Below are 15,648 nucleotides of genomic sequence, written 5' to 3'. Positions count from 1 at the left end.
CAGATCTCCGTTCCCGCTCCGCAGCACCTGTCTGTTCCTCTTTTCCTGGCGTGGACCGCCAGCTCCAAAACAGTGGTGGCCAATCCCATAGTGCACCTGACCAACCTCACGCATGACATACTGCACACCATCAATGCTCTGGACGCGCCTCCGCACCCGGATATCGTCAACAACGAGGTGAAGCGTGGCTCATCAGAACGAGGTAGGGGTGGAACGGTTCTTGGTAAAAACACACACGGTTCGGCACGCGCTAGGACCGCGGGCAGCAAAACTGATGATAAAGCAGCATATTATACTGATTTCTGAAGATCATGTGACACTGAAGACTGGAGTAATGATGCTGAAAATACAGCTGCGCTTCACAGAAATATATTACAGTTTAACACATATTCACATAGAAAACAGTTATTTGAAATTCTAATAATATTTCACAATTTTACTGCATTTTTAATCAAATAAATGCAGCCTCGGTGAGCAGAAGAGACTTCTTTAAAAACATTACAACTCTTACTGATCCCAAACTTTTGACTGCTAGTGTGTATATACAGTATATATATATATATATAATGGAGAGCTTGAAAACATGACTCGTAAACTGAAGTCAAAAGGTCACGTGTGTGGACTCGTGTACTGAAATCAGTGTGATGAGATAAAGAGATGGTGTTGTAGGAATGGATGGTACTCACTGTTACTTACTTGAAAGGCTTCTCCCCGGTGTGCGTGCGGATGTGGTTGTTGAGGGTGGTGGCTCCGGCGAAGGCTCGGCCGCAGTAGCCGCACTTGAAGGGCCGGTCGCTGGAGTGCGTGACCACGTGATTGCGCAGATCCGACGGCTGCGAGAACGACTGCGAGCAGTGTCCGCACTGATACGGCCTGAAACACAGAGCACACCCATGCGTTACCATGGCAACCAGAGTGACCCTCATCAGCAGCGGAGCCAGGAACACAGTCCAGAGCATCGGTCAATATCTGCAGCGCTCACTGCCGTCTGAGAGCCCGTGTTTACCGCGGTAACCATCCTAAGTCAATTATTAGTCAAGTGGCAGTTAAAGGGGTGGTTGATTGCGATTTGACTTTTTTAACATTAGTTAGTGTGTAATGATGCTGTTTGAGCATAAACAATATCTGCAAAGTTACGAAGCTGAAAGTTCAATGCAAACGGAGATATCGTCTTTTAAAATTCTGGCAGTTTAATGCCTACAAAAATGGCTGGTAGGGACTACAATGAGTTACTTCCTGGGTTTGTGACATCACAAACCCAGATAAACCCCGCCCTCGGGAACACGCAGCAAAGGGGGCGGGGCCATGCTGCGCTGCTTTAGAGAAGAGGAAGAGAAAACTAGAGGTGCACGTAAAAATCTGTTCATATATGAATCCCGATTCTGTCTTCTAACGATTAGACGTGCACTAGAAGCGGTTTAGCCAATCACAACACACTGGGCTAGCTAACCAATCAGAGCCCATCGCCTATTTCTGAGGGCGGGGCTTCGTAAAAGCAGGAAATGATCAGCGCGTTTCTCAGAGAATGGACAGAGCGGTGTGGAATAAAGTTAAATTATATGAAAAATAATGCGTTTTTTAACAAACGAAGCATTAACACATGTTAGACTGCACCCCATAAACACTGGTTTCTGACTGGTTTCTGACTGGTTTCTCAGCGTCTGAACGAAACGCTCATCTTTAACGGTGTTTTTGTAAATGCTTTGATCTTTAAGTGATATCATAAAAACGAGTTTCTCTTACAGTCTTGATCTGTGTTTCATCAGGTTACTCTTATACTCACTTCAGATTTCAGACTTAAAAACAAATCAGAATAATTAAGAAAAAATATATATAATCAGAAATACAAAAACAATGAAGAGAGTATGTTTGAAGTTATAAAATTATATATATCAGAGCAAGCATCTGAGTCAAACTGGAAAACATTTTGTTACTCGAAATAATATGAAAAACTATTATAAAAATTTATAATAATTTATAATTATTATAAAAATTAAAAAAACGTACATATACAAAAATAAAATTTTATCAAATATTTTATAAAAATGTTATAAAACTGTTAAATAACTATAATATTAAACAACTTTCTCAGCTAGTTGCCAAGGCAACATTTCTCATTTTCGCTTAGTTTAACTTGAAGAACTAAAATATCTAAAACTATTTTACTGTAGAATATGCTGTTATAAAAGTATATACATATATACAGTGGGTACGGAAAGTATTCAGACCCCCTTAAATTTTTCACTCTTTGTTATATTGCAGCCATTTGCTAAAATCATTTAAGTAAGAATACTTTCCGTACCCACTGTATATATATATGTAATTTTTTAATACAATTATTAAAAATATAAAATTGTTTTTGACAAAGAAAAACATTTATTGATATATATATATATGTATATATAGTTCCACCTCACTGCATTAATACATTTCATTTTATTTACAAGAATTATATATATAGTTATTGTTATATACTATATTATATTTATAATATATAAAAAAATTAATTATTTAAAAATATAAAATAGTTTTTGACAAAGAAATTTACAAATTCTATACATATATATTTATATATAAATATAAATGTTAACATTTATTAAATTATTAAAATATATTCATATTCCTTATATATATATATACTTTTTTTATGACTATCACTCAACTGTGCGGTGTTCGTGAGTGTTTTGAAAGGCACCTTAAAATAAAATGTATTATTTATATATATATATATATAATTTTATTTTAAGAGTTATATATATATACACAGCATAAAATCAGTATTTAAAAAAGAAAAAACATTTAGTGCATGTGTGCATGCTGTATATATGTTTAAAATGATAATAAAATTATATATATACATATGAAATAATGCGGTGAGGTGGAAAACTATGATTTGTTTTTGAAAGGTTAGCAGTAACGGTTTCAAATTAAATGTGAAAACACATTTAAAAAACAATAATAAAAGATTATAAATGTGTATATGTGAAGTGTTCCAGCACAGACGTGAGTGCTTCCTGATGAAGCTGAGCGAGTGACTGAAGTTTTTCTGTCTGCAGACGCAGAGCTGCTGAATATCTTCAGATGATGAATGTGTGCGGCGCTTTAACTACAGCAGCACGCCTGATTAATGTCTGCTTATTGTTTATTGCTGCAATAATACGGAGCGGGATGGACATAAATAACCCTGTGGACCTCCAACACACACGCCACGAGCCGCACGTCCAAAACCTGACGCTACAAACTGAGATTTAACACATTTTTTAGTCTCGTTGGCCACTAAAGCAGAAGCTAATAATGTCTTCTTTGAGTCTTACAGCAGGAGCATGTTTATGGTAATGAATGGCTCTTTACTCGTTAATGAAACGTGTCATCGCTGAGATTGATGTGAGCAAACAAAAACAAGAAAAACAGCTCGAGTCCAGAGCAGCACATCAGCAGAACACAGCAGCGCAATGATGCCGTGATTTATCCTCTCTCAAATCTACATATAAGCTAAACATCAATAAATATGTATAAGCCAAAGGCCATAAAGCATCGGCGAGATCATTTTAAACAGATTCCCCGAGTCACGTGGCGTCTCAGATTGCCTCGTTCAGCTAAATTTTATCTGCGCCTCAGGGTCATAAAGTTGAGTATCGACAAAGCCTCACATCGACTTCATCCCGCAAACATTTTTCTTCTGTATGAATATTAGTTTATTGAATAAGTGGCATCTGTTTTCCTCTGCATCACCTCTGGACTGGGGATTTCTTTGTGACGCAGCAGCTGATTTATAGAACTGAACGCAGCCCGGAAAATAGAGCTAAGCAAAAATTTCCCAATACATGCTCGGCCGTGTTTAATTAGGTTTAGAGATGCTACACTGCGCCGGAAAACATCTCGCTTTGAGAAAATCAGCTCTTATGGAGAAACATCTTCATCAGACGTGAAGAGCTCAGAGCAGAACGGAAATTGAATTTTGAATTAAGAATCAAATTTGTTTTATAACTGATGAATTTCGCAACATCGACAAAGTTATTGACAAGAATTCTGAGAGTTTTGTCTTCTTTAAAGAAGCTTTATACTTAAGAACAACGTGTTTACAGTTAACTGGAAGTATAATGAACACTAAAATTAAAATGTACAATTTTTAAAAATGCTACTTGAAATAAAATAAACATCAACTAAAATAAAATATTAAAAAATTGAACTAAAATAACTAAAAATAAAATTTTTGTAAAAATAACAAAAACGAATAAAAGTGACAGTGAAATGAAATTTTAAATGAAAAGAAAAAGAAAAATATTAACAGAAACTATAATATCTCATTGATTCTAAAATAACACTGGTTAAGAATTACATTTCAATTTAAGAATCAAAGAGTTGAATTTGTGTCAAAATTGACTGAATCTGAAATGAACTGAATTATGACACTTTTGTCTTGCTTTATAGATAAGAACAGGGCAATCTAAAACTAAAACTATAATTAAAACCCTTTTAACAAGTGTTATAAATGTTCACTGAAATAGAAATGTTTTACTTCAGCTGTTTGCCAAGACTTGATGTACTAAAATAACTAAAACTGAAATAAAATTAATTAAAACTATAGACATATATCTTTTATGTCTGGTAAAAAAAAAAAAAGATTGATTAATAAATAAATAAATACAAACAAATAATACAAATGATAAAAACTTTAACTAAAATTTTAAAATATCAAAATAAAGATACGTTTTCAAAATATTAATAAAACTGTAATAGTATCAATGATACGAAATTAACAGCAGTTAAAAATCAAATTTCAAACTAAGAATCGAATAGTAATGTTTGAGCTGCGCAACACTGACACTGTTACTGAACTGAACTGAGCTGAATTATGGCACTTTTATCTTCTGTAGAGCTGCTTTATAGTAGACAACTGAATTTCAGAATCGAAGAACTTAATTTATTTTATAATTGATGAATTACTGTTATTGAACTGAATTGAATCAACATGGAATTCAACTGAATGACGACAATTTTGTCCTCTGCAGAGCTGCTCATAGTTACGAATCAAGTTTCTAATTAAGAATCGAAGAACTGAATTTGTTTTATAATTCATGAATTTTGCCAAATTAGCTTCTTGCACTGAACTGAATCAACATTGAACTGAATTATGACACTACACTAAAAATTATAACTGAACTAGATAAAAAAGTTTTATCAAAGACAAACGTTAGGTTAGCTTGAGAAAGCCTAGCCTGAAAGTTTAAAGCAGTTGTAAAAGCCTGAAGTTTGAAAATGCAGATTGATTAGATGTTGATAACATGTTACTAGCATGTTGCTAGCAAGATTAGCATATGATTAGCATGTTGTTAGCATGATTAGCAAGTTACTAGCATGTCGCAAGCATGTTTCTAGCATGATTCGCATGCTACTAACATGTTTGCTAGCATGATTATCAAGTTACTAGCATATAGCTAACATGTTTCTAGCATGATTACCATGTTACTAACATGTTGTTAGCATGATTAGCAAGTTACTAGCATGTCGCTAGCATGTTTCTAGCATGATTCGCATGCTACTAACATGTTTGCTAGCATGATTATCAAGTTACTAGCATATAGCTAACATGTTTCTAGCATGATTACCATGTTCCTATCATGTTGCTAGCATGATTAACAAGTTACTAACATGTTGCTAGCATGATTAGCAAGTTACTAACATGTCGCTAGCATTTTTCTAGCATGATTAGCATGCTACTAACATGTTTGCTAGCATGATTATCAAGTTACTAGCATATAGCTAACATGTTTCTAGCATGATTACCATGTTCCTATCATGTTGCTAGCATGATTAACAAGTTACTAACATGTTGCTAGCATGATTAGCAAGTTACTAACATGTCGCTAGCATTTTTCTAGCATGATTAGCATGCTACTAACATGTTTGCTAGCATGATTATCAAGTTACTAGCATGTCGCTAGCATGTTTCTAGCATGATTCGCATGCTACTAACATGTTTGCTAGCATGATTATCAAGTTACTAGCATGTCGCTAGCATGTTTCTAGCATGATTACCATGTTCCTATCATGTTGCTAGCATGATTAACAAGTTACTAACATGTTGCTAGCATGATTAACAAGTTACTAACATGACGTTAGCATGTTTCTAGCATGATTAACATGCTACTAACATGTTGCTAGCATGATTAGCACGTTACTAGCATGTCGTTAGCATGTTTCTAGCATGATTACCATGTTCCTAACATGTTGCTAGCATGATTAACAAGTTACTAGCATGTCGTTAGCATGTTTCTAGCATGATTACCATGTTATTGCTGAAGGGCTGGAGCGAGTCCTGACGCGACATTGCCTCCACGACAGAAGACGGCACGTTCACTGCCACAGAAACACGAGCAGAACATCTGACTCAAGCTGAAAAACATGCTTCTGTTACTCAAAATAATGTAAATGGGAACTGAAATTTTTTTTTTTAATTTATAAAACATATTTCTAAAATTTCTAATTTTCATTTAGTCTAAAGTAATTCAAACTGAATAAACTAAAACTAGCCGATAAATGAATAGAAACTATCTAGTAATAAATAAATACAAGAACACGGCAACATTACTAAAAAAGAAAACGGAAAATATAGAAATAAAATCTAATTCAAAATATGAACAAAAGCTATAGCTAATGATTTCTAAAATAACACTGGAGTGAAAATTATTGATCGATTCACTCAAAACACTCATTTATACACAAATGTTTTTGCATGTCTTTAAAAGAAGCCTCTTGTGCTCACCAAGGATGCATTTATTTGATCAAAAATACAGTAAAAATTGTGAAATATTATAACAATCTAAAACAGCTGTTTTCTATGTGAATATGTGTTAAACTGTGCTGTATTTCTGTGATGTGCAGCTGTATTTTCAGCATCATTCCTCCAGTCTTCAGTGTCACATGATCTTCAGAAATCAGTATAATATTCTGCTCCAGAAACATTTCTGATTATTAGCAATGTTGAAAACATTAATATTTTTGTGGAAACTGTGATGCATTTTATTTTTCAGGATTCACAGATGAACAGAAAGTTAAAAAAAACAGCATTTATTTTAAATAGAAATCTTTTTGTCACATTATAAATCTCTGTACTGTCACTTTTGATTAATTTAATGCATCCTTGATCAATAAAAGTATTTAAAAAAAATTAAATCAAGCTTTTAAACGCTCATGTTTAATTGGTCACATAGACATAAAGCTGTATATGATAACCGTATATCTTTAACTAAACAGCATTCGAGAATCAGTCATAGAGTCAAATCTTGGACGAGGAATCGACGTCTTCAGACGCTTTATGTTCAGAAACGCTTCCATCGACAAACCGCATTCCACATTCTTCATCACGCAGCACGCTGTGTGCATAAACACTGAATTAGCCGACTGTAAGACGAGACATGTGAGAGCGCTCTGATTCAATAACGCCGGCGCATTCAATGCAGCATGAAGCTCCAGAACTCGTCTGATCACCGCTGAGCGTCAGCCGCAGACCTGAGATCAGACCCAGCGTGCAGAAACACACAAATGTCTTCATAAGTTCAGACTCAAACATGGCAAACAGTGTCAAAACGGCTTTCTGATCAGCGAAGAGCTTCTCTCTCGCAGCATTTCTCATCAGCACAGCTCTCAGATCACACAACGCACTTTAGAGCAGCATTTGGAAGGAAAGAGCGCTGTCTAAACACAACAGAACTCATAAAGCCTGTCTGCTGTAAACACTGGACTGTCTCTTCACCGAGCGCTGACACAGATACACACGGGTGCGCTTGAGTGAAGTTTCAGTGAAGAACCATCACAGTAAAATTTCACCATTCTCAATACCACCGCAGAATACTAGGGTAACTCATATAATTAAAAAAAAAAAGTCCTCAAAAATTGTTGAAAAATAACTCAACAGTCAGTAATACAATAAAAACAAAAAAGGCAAAGAATAAACACAATAGAAAAAGATACAAATGAAACAAACAGTGCTTTACGTTTTTTACACAAGTCTAAAGTATTAAGCTAACAGCTACTACAGAAACTAAACCGAATGTAAAATAAAACAGCATAGTCTTCACTGCAAGCATTATAAATCTCTGTACTGTCACTTTTGATTAATTTAATGCATCCTTGATCAATAAAAGTATTTAAAAAAAATTAAATCAAGCTTTTAAACGCTCATGTTTAATTGGTCACATAGACATAAAGCTGTATATGATAACCGTATATCTTTAACTAAACAGCATTCGAGAATCAGTCATAGAGTCAAATCTTGGACGAGGAATCGACGTCTTCAGACGCTTTATGTTCAGAAACGCTTCCATCGACAAACCGCATTCCACATTCTTCATCACGCAGCACGCTGTGTGCATAAACACTGAATTAGCCGACTGTAAGACGAGACATGTGAGAGCGCTCTGATTCAATAACGCCGGCGCATTCAATGCAGCATGAAGCTCCAGAACTCGTCTGATCACCGCTGAGCGTCAGCCGCAGACCTGAGATCAGACCCAGCGTGCAGAAACACACAAATGTCTTCATAAGTTCAGACTCAAACATGGCAAACAGTGTCAAAACGGCTTTCTGATCAGCGAAGAGCTTCTCTCTCGCAGCATTTCTCATCAGCACAGCTCTCAGATCACACAACACACTTTAGAGCAGCATTTGGAAGGAAAGAGCGCTGTCTAAACACAACCCAACTCATAAAGCCTGTCTGCTGTAAACACTGGACTGTCTCTTCACCGAGCGCTGACACAGATACACACGGGAGCGCTTGAGTGAAGTTTCAGTGAAGAACCATCACAGTAAAATTTCACCATTCTCAATACCACCGCAGAATACTAGGGTAACTCATATAATTAAAAAAAAAAAGTCCTCAAAAATTGTTGAAAAATAACTCAACAGTCAGTAATACAATAAAAACAAAAAAGGCAAAGAATAAACACAATAGAAAAAGATACAAATGAAACAAACAGTGCTTTACGTTTTTTACACAAGTCTAAAGTATTAAGCTAACAGCTACTACAGAAACTAAACCGAATGTAAAATAAAACAGCATAGTCTTCACTGCAAGAATTAAACTTCCTTTGTTTCTTATCAAAGCTACAAAAGTCCTTCAGTCAAGAACAGTGAGTGATTTTCTCTGTCTTTTGTTGTTTGATTAATATTAAGCTCACAGTCAGCAGCAGGAATATTAGGCTGCTGTCACTTTAAGAGCCGCACAGATCCAATATACTGTTACAGACGTGTTTTCATTCTCTCCTGTATGTTCACTTAACCAACGAGGGATTCCGTGAATAATCACCAAGCGCCGCATTTTGGCACATTTTTGCGCGGATTTGACCATTTAGGCATGCACCTTAAGCTAAAAGTTGACTTTACTCATCCGTGTTCTGTCAAAAATACATATTATTTATTAAATACAATTTTTTAAAAATTGTTATCTCTAATCAGATGCGCTATATAAAGCATCAGTGTGTCTGTAGTGGAAATCAGGGATGCACCGATATGAACATTTTGGCCGATACCGATAACCGATAATTCTCAATACATGAAAGCCGATAACCGATATGTTGGCCGATAAATCTAAATCCAAATTTTTATATAATCTTTGAGAGCCTGATTACCAAAAAAGTCTCACCATTAAAAGGCATTAAACACTTCAACATAAATCAAACATAAAGCAGCCTTACAAATAAATAAAATAATGCTTAAATAATGCAAACGAGTCACTGGACTACATTATTTACGTGTAAAAAAAATAAATAAAAAATCATGTGCCATGAATAAATTTAACGGAATAACGTCCGCACCGACAATAATGAAATTATTTTAATTAAACCCTATTGTTGATGAAAATGGTGGTTATTATTAATAATATATCTCAATGATTTTGAAAAAGATGTATCTTAAATTAATACCACTGTTTCAAATAGCAGCATTGCTGATTGAGCTGCTACGCTGTAGCTGATGAGCTGAATGATCACCGGCAAACTGAAGCGCTCTATTAACACTCTATAAGCTTTACCAAACGCATTCTATATGAGATAAATCAGATTTCTATGCATAAAATAAACACAGTATTATGTATCGGCCAATATATCGTGCATCCCTAGTGGAAATAACAAGCATGTGAATCGTTCGCAGAGGAGTTTTCTTACAGTTTTCGTCTTGTGCGACGCACTGCAGCGGGATCCCGAAGAAAGACGTGTAACTGTCGTTGTACCAAACCAGGAGCTCCGTTCCTCGAGGAATATCTGCACACGCCCGGTAGAAGATACACGACCTGAAACATTCAAACACAATGCTTAGAAAACAAAATGGACATCTGACTATACAATGACTGTAAAATATGTAAAACCCTTTATAATATATATCAAATCATTCATTGTCATGCTTGAATTTAGTCTCGCCCATTATTAATCAAACTATTTATAAAACAAAGTGTACGTTTAAAATTTAATTCAATAAAATGACTATAAAATATGTAAATCCTTTATCAAATCATTCATTTTCAACATGTTTGACATGTTCTTTATGCAACTGGGGGAAAAAAAGTTTAAATCACATTGAGTAAACTGTTTATAAAAGAAAATGACAAAAAAATAGGTAAATACATTATAAACATTTTCACGTGACATCTTGATGAAACAAACAAAAAAAAAGTTTAAATGACATTAAATATAACTATTTATGAAACAAAAAGGTACATTTAAAAAGTAAATAATAAAATGAATTATAAAATATATTAAATAATTATAAAAAATATATCAAATCACATGTAGATTCCCCATTGTCATTCCTATGCTATGTATTTTCACCTGAAGACTTCAGAAAACATTACGATAATAGATTATATATATATATATACTGTATATACAAGGCTGTAACAATGTCTTGAACATTGGGGGGGGGGCAACTATCTACACACACACACACACACACATATATATGAGCAATATCACACTCGTAGCAGTGCGATATGGCTGTATATCGGCACGGCTGTGATTCGGCTGTAGGTAATCATATCTGTGCTGCTATACAGCCATATCTCACGGCTAAAGCGTTTACACAACAGTTCGACGGCACGAGTGTTTAGAAACATAAGAAACAACAACAGAGTGTCTTTAAAAACCCTCTTTTGTGCGGAACTACTTTCTTCCGCCACAGATTCAGATCTCAGTTTGAGCTCAAGATCCGTTACTAATTCAAAAACGTCACTTTAGAACTAATAACGAAGGAACGTTGAGTTGCTTCATTAAAAGCTTATTGTATCACTGCATTAAAAGCTCAATGTATTATGTAGAGTATTATGAGAGAGAGATTGAGTGAGCGAGTGTGATTACCTGCATCAGACACAGCATTCATTCTTCAACTCAATCTCATATTCACAATAAAACATTAGTTTGAATGTCCGCAGAGGAAAGCGATATCTTTGTCGTACTATCTTTCATCTGTTAAGGGTGATTTTCGATGACAGCGCTGCTCAGTGTGTTTGTTAGCTGCGTCTTACAAGCTGTTGATGAAAGTAAAAAGAACTTCCTTCTTTGTAACCCTGTTTCTTTCAATATAAAAGTCTTTACTGCAGACTCACTCAGAAAAACAGTCTCTTGTTGCCATCTAATGACGGAATAATGTCACTAAAATCACCATCACACGTTTCACAATACAAAATACTATAAATACTACTATTAAAAACTACCATTATTTTTAACAAACAACAACAGCCATGTATACAGCATTACAGTCATATAAAATACGTGATGAGATTTTGCTCTCAGCCAAAACTATTTGCTCTGGAACAAATAATAGATTAATGAGGCCAAAGACTGCCTGTTAGAATTACCCAAAACTAATTATATCTCATGTTTAACCACTATAGATACATCAGAGCCAGTGGTGATTTCCAGAAGATCTGGCCGAGGTGAGGCTGCTCTCTGCGGGTTCATGAACAGCCGCTGACGCCCTGGAGCTCACATCTCCCAAAACATCGAAGCAAATTTTCAAATAGGCATCATCTTTATTAACAAACTGCATATTTGAAGTCTAAACAAGTACATTCTCGCCTAAATAACTCTTAAAAGTGCATTCCGTGACACACAAACAGTATTATTTTTACAATTATAGTGGATTTGGGCGTCCGCCATGACACTCAGAAATGCAAGCGGAGTGATACAAACGGTGAAACGGTTCCCGTGTGCTATTGGGTGAATCTCTCTTGGGTGGAAAGACCTTTCGGCCAATCAGATTGGAGGACCTATGTTGTATAGACCAATTTGGAGTAGACGTCACAGTTACGTCACTTGCAGCTGCGCGCGCATTGTGGTGGCATAAAAACACTGGGAGCAAGTGCAGGGAAACGGGTAAAATCCATGGAATAAGAGCAAAAATGTATTGTTGTGCCTTTGGATGTCAGAATGAGAATGTAAATAATTTTTATATAATACTGTCGTCAAAGACACCATTTGAAGCTAAATGCAGACGTTTAAACGGACAGACTATGGATGAAACCTGCTATGATTACTCTACTTTTAAAGCATACATTTGATTTAAACAATAGCTCTACATAATATTCATATAGGGGACATATTGTATTAGCCCTACAGTTGAAATACATGCATGAAATACTAACATTTAACTATTTTATTTCACAATTCTGACTTTTTTTCTTGCAAATGCAAGTTTATATCTCCTAGTTCGGACTTTATAACTTGATTCAACTCAACAATTGCGAGTTTGTCAATTCTGAGGAAAAAAGCCAGAAGTGTGGGATTATAAACTGAAAAGAAAGAATGACGAGTTGATTTTTCGTAGCAGAATTGTGAGATATAATCTCGGAATTGCAAGAAAGTCGTCAGAATTTTTAAATATTAAATTAAAATTACATTTTTTATTATTTTATTCCATGGCTTGAATAGACTGCTAACCATTTTCTGCCACCAGATAGGCTCCGCCCACAAAAACGTCATCACTGTTTGCAAACAATAATTTCACTAACCCTTCATAAAAGAACATGTTTCGTGATTTCATTCATGTAGGATTTATATACAGCTAATTAAACAATCAGCAAGTGTTGTCCACACACTAAAAAAAACACAAACGTTTGACTCTTTGGTCTTGCTGAAAGTGCTGAGATCAGTGCATTTTATTAATTCTTTCCAACACGACATCAAAATAAAACAAGAGCCGAGTCCATAAATCAGCAGCATCTCATAACCGCGCGAGAGAGCGAGAAAACACGTCTCTCAGCTCGGCTTCGCTCAACATAAACACTGCAGCGCAGCAATAAATGCAGTGGGACTCAATGAGTCGGCTGTTTGGGGAGCGATGGGTGGTCCTGCACGCTCAGATCGAGTAAACCAACACCGGCTCTTACAAGCCTACAAGCGACTCGGACTCCATCCATCACCGGCGGCTTTGAAGAGGATTCCATCAAGATATTGCAGATCATAACAGATGATCTGGAGCCGCACATGTGTGAGACTCGCCCTACAACACGGACTTACATGAAGAAGATCCGCTCGATATTAAAAGCCCTTCAGCCTGAGCTCTGTGGAACATCAGACACAGACTAGCACACGTTTATTTAACTAAAAAAGGGCACTGCATAGACGTATACTGTTTTTATATACAGCTAGTTATATAAACTATAACCTAACACTAACAGAACACTTTTAGTATTTTTAGAATTATTTTTTACTTATTTTTTTTAAATCGTCTTTACTTTATGAGGAGGTTTTGGGAGGTTTTACATGCAAAAACCAGCATGTTTTGTCTGCACACTAAACGGATAACCAGACCACAAAGGTCTATCAAAATATCTATTTTATTATTTTTTTAATATTTAAAAGATTAATTGGAAGAGAAAATATACAAAAAGACCACAAAGATCTATAAAAAATGTATCTTTTATTTTTTTTATATTTAAGAAAGATTAAAATAATAATAAAAAAAAAAAGGTTTATCAAAATATATATTTTATTATTTTTTTAGATTTAAAAAAAGTTGGAAAAAATGTAAAGCAAAAAAACAAAAACAAAAACAAAAACAAAAAAAACATAAAACAGGCTGCAAAGGTTATTAAAAAAATGTATTTAAAAAGATAAAAAATAATAATAATAAATACACAAAAGACCACAAAGATCAATAAAATATACATTTAAAAATGTTATTAATATTATATTTTGGGTTTTTAAAAGATTTAAAAAATAAATAAATAAAAACAGACCACAAAGGCTTATCAAAATAGAACTTATTATATTACAAATCGTATATTATATTTTTTTTAGATTTAAAGAAGATTAAAAAATAATAATTATATATATATATATGTATATAAACAGACCACAAAGGTCTATCATAATGTACCTTTTTTATTTTTTTTATTTTAAAAAAGATTAAAAAATAAATAAAAAATCATAAATCATAAAAGATTGACCTTTGTGGTCTGTTATCTTTTTAGTGTGTGGACAGCACTTGCTGATTTTTATATAAACAATTTCCTTTATATACTGCTAATTATAAATATTATAATCCTTGAACAATAGCTGTATTTGTAGAGTTTTGCTTTACTACTGTATCTCTATAGGTTATAGTTATGAGGAGTAATGGTTTTGTCAGATCTCTCTCACGGTTGTGTTTATATGTTTATCTCTTCAGGGCGGTTAGTCAGGTGCCGAGTGCTGGTGTAGGTTGGTTTAGTTAAGCTGTTACCTGTACTGCACCACCATCATGTTCTGCTCTCCACAGTGTCTGGCGCAGCGGATGTACCTCATCCAGCTCGACTTACTGGGCTCGTTCCCGTCAATAAAGTGCTGTAAGGTTCCCTCCTGATCGTAAATCTAGAAGAGAGACATTCACAAACACAGTCAGAACTCTCAGTCCTCCTCATGTTATATAAAGATAGCCCAACAAAAGAGATTCAGATAAATCTGTTACATTACAATGACAAATAACCTGCAGTGGTCGATATTTCAGTGAGTCTATGAGGGCCTGCTGTTTTTAATGTTCAGGGTTACTGGTTATATTTGATTTTAATACATATTAGCAGGGGCGGACTTACCTGCAGGTGTACGGCTGCACTGCGAGTACCATGAGCGCTCAGACTGACCTCAGATTTGCCCCGCAAACATTTCAGCAGTTATTATAGGCCTGTGTGTCCCGTATGTCGAGCGAACCAGCCATGCCATTAATTATGAATTGATCAGTATTTTGCATGCCAAAGTCAATTTCTGCAAAGAAATATTACGCCAAATAGAAGCAGAAAATCATGCTATACGCACTTTCATGAGATCAGGTTAGCCTACAACAATTCATTTGTTGGCTATTTTGCAAATCGCAAAGTATAATCGTGCCTTCCATCAATTATGGTGATGAAAAAAATGACTCGCCATCTCCTAATTGGATGTGCCTTTAGAGAGAAATGTAGTGAAAGAGTTTATTTTATTATTCGATTTGAATTACTTCGTTTTAAAGTAGTAATTTAAAGCTTTCTATATATTTTTGTCATGTCTGAGTTTAGGTTCATCATTGTGAAGCGCTCCTGTTCAAGACCGAGACGGCAGAAAGCGTTTCTTTATTTTATAAAAGCACAACGTTTTGTTGATATTGTGAGTGCACACAAATAAAACTAGACCCTTTACAGCA

The 15,648-nt window shown here is 34.9% G+C and overlaps 1 pseudogene; it reads right to left on the bottom strand.

Moving 5' to 3' along the window:
- Positions 1-692: 692 nt before the first annotated feature.
- Positions 693-14,858, bottom strand: LOC107566391 (putative histone-lysine N-methyltransferase PRDM6; annotated as a pseudogene).
- Between the last annotated feature and the right edge of the window lie 790 nt (positions 14,859-15,648).

Source organism: Sinocyclocheilus grahami, unplaced genomic scaffold (assembly GCF_001515645.1).
Source record: "Sinocyclocheilus grahami isolate Dianchi unplaced genomic scaffold, SAMN03320097.WGS_v1.1 scaffold1072.1, whole genome shotgun sequence".
Classification (NCBI taxonomy): Eukaryota; Metazoa; Chordata; class Actinopteri; order Cypriniformes; family Cyprinidae; genus Sinocyclocheilus; species Sinocyclocheilus grahami.
The sequence above is the reverse complement of the archived record's forward strand: the minus strand, read 5'-3'. Positions and strand labels throughout refer to the sequence as shown.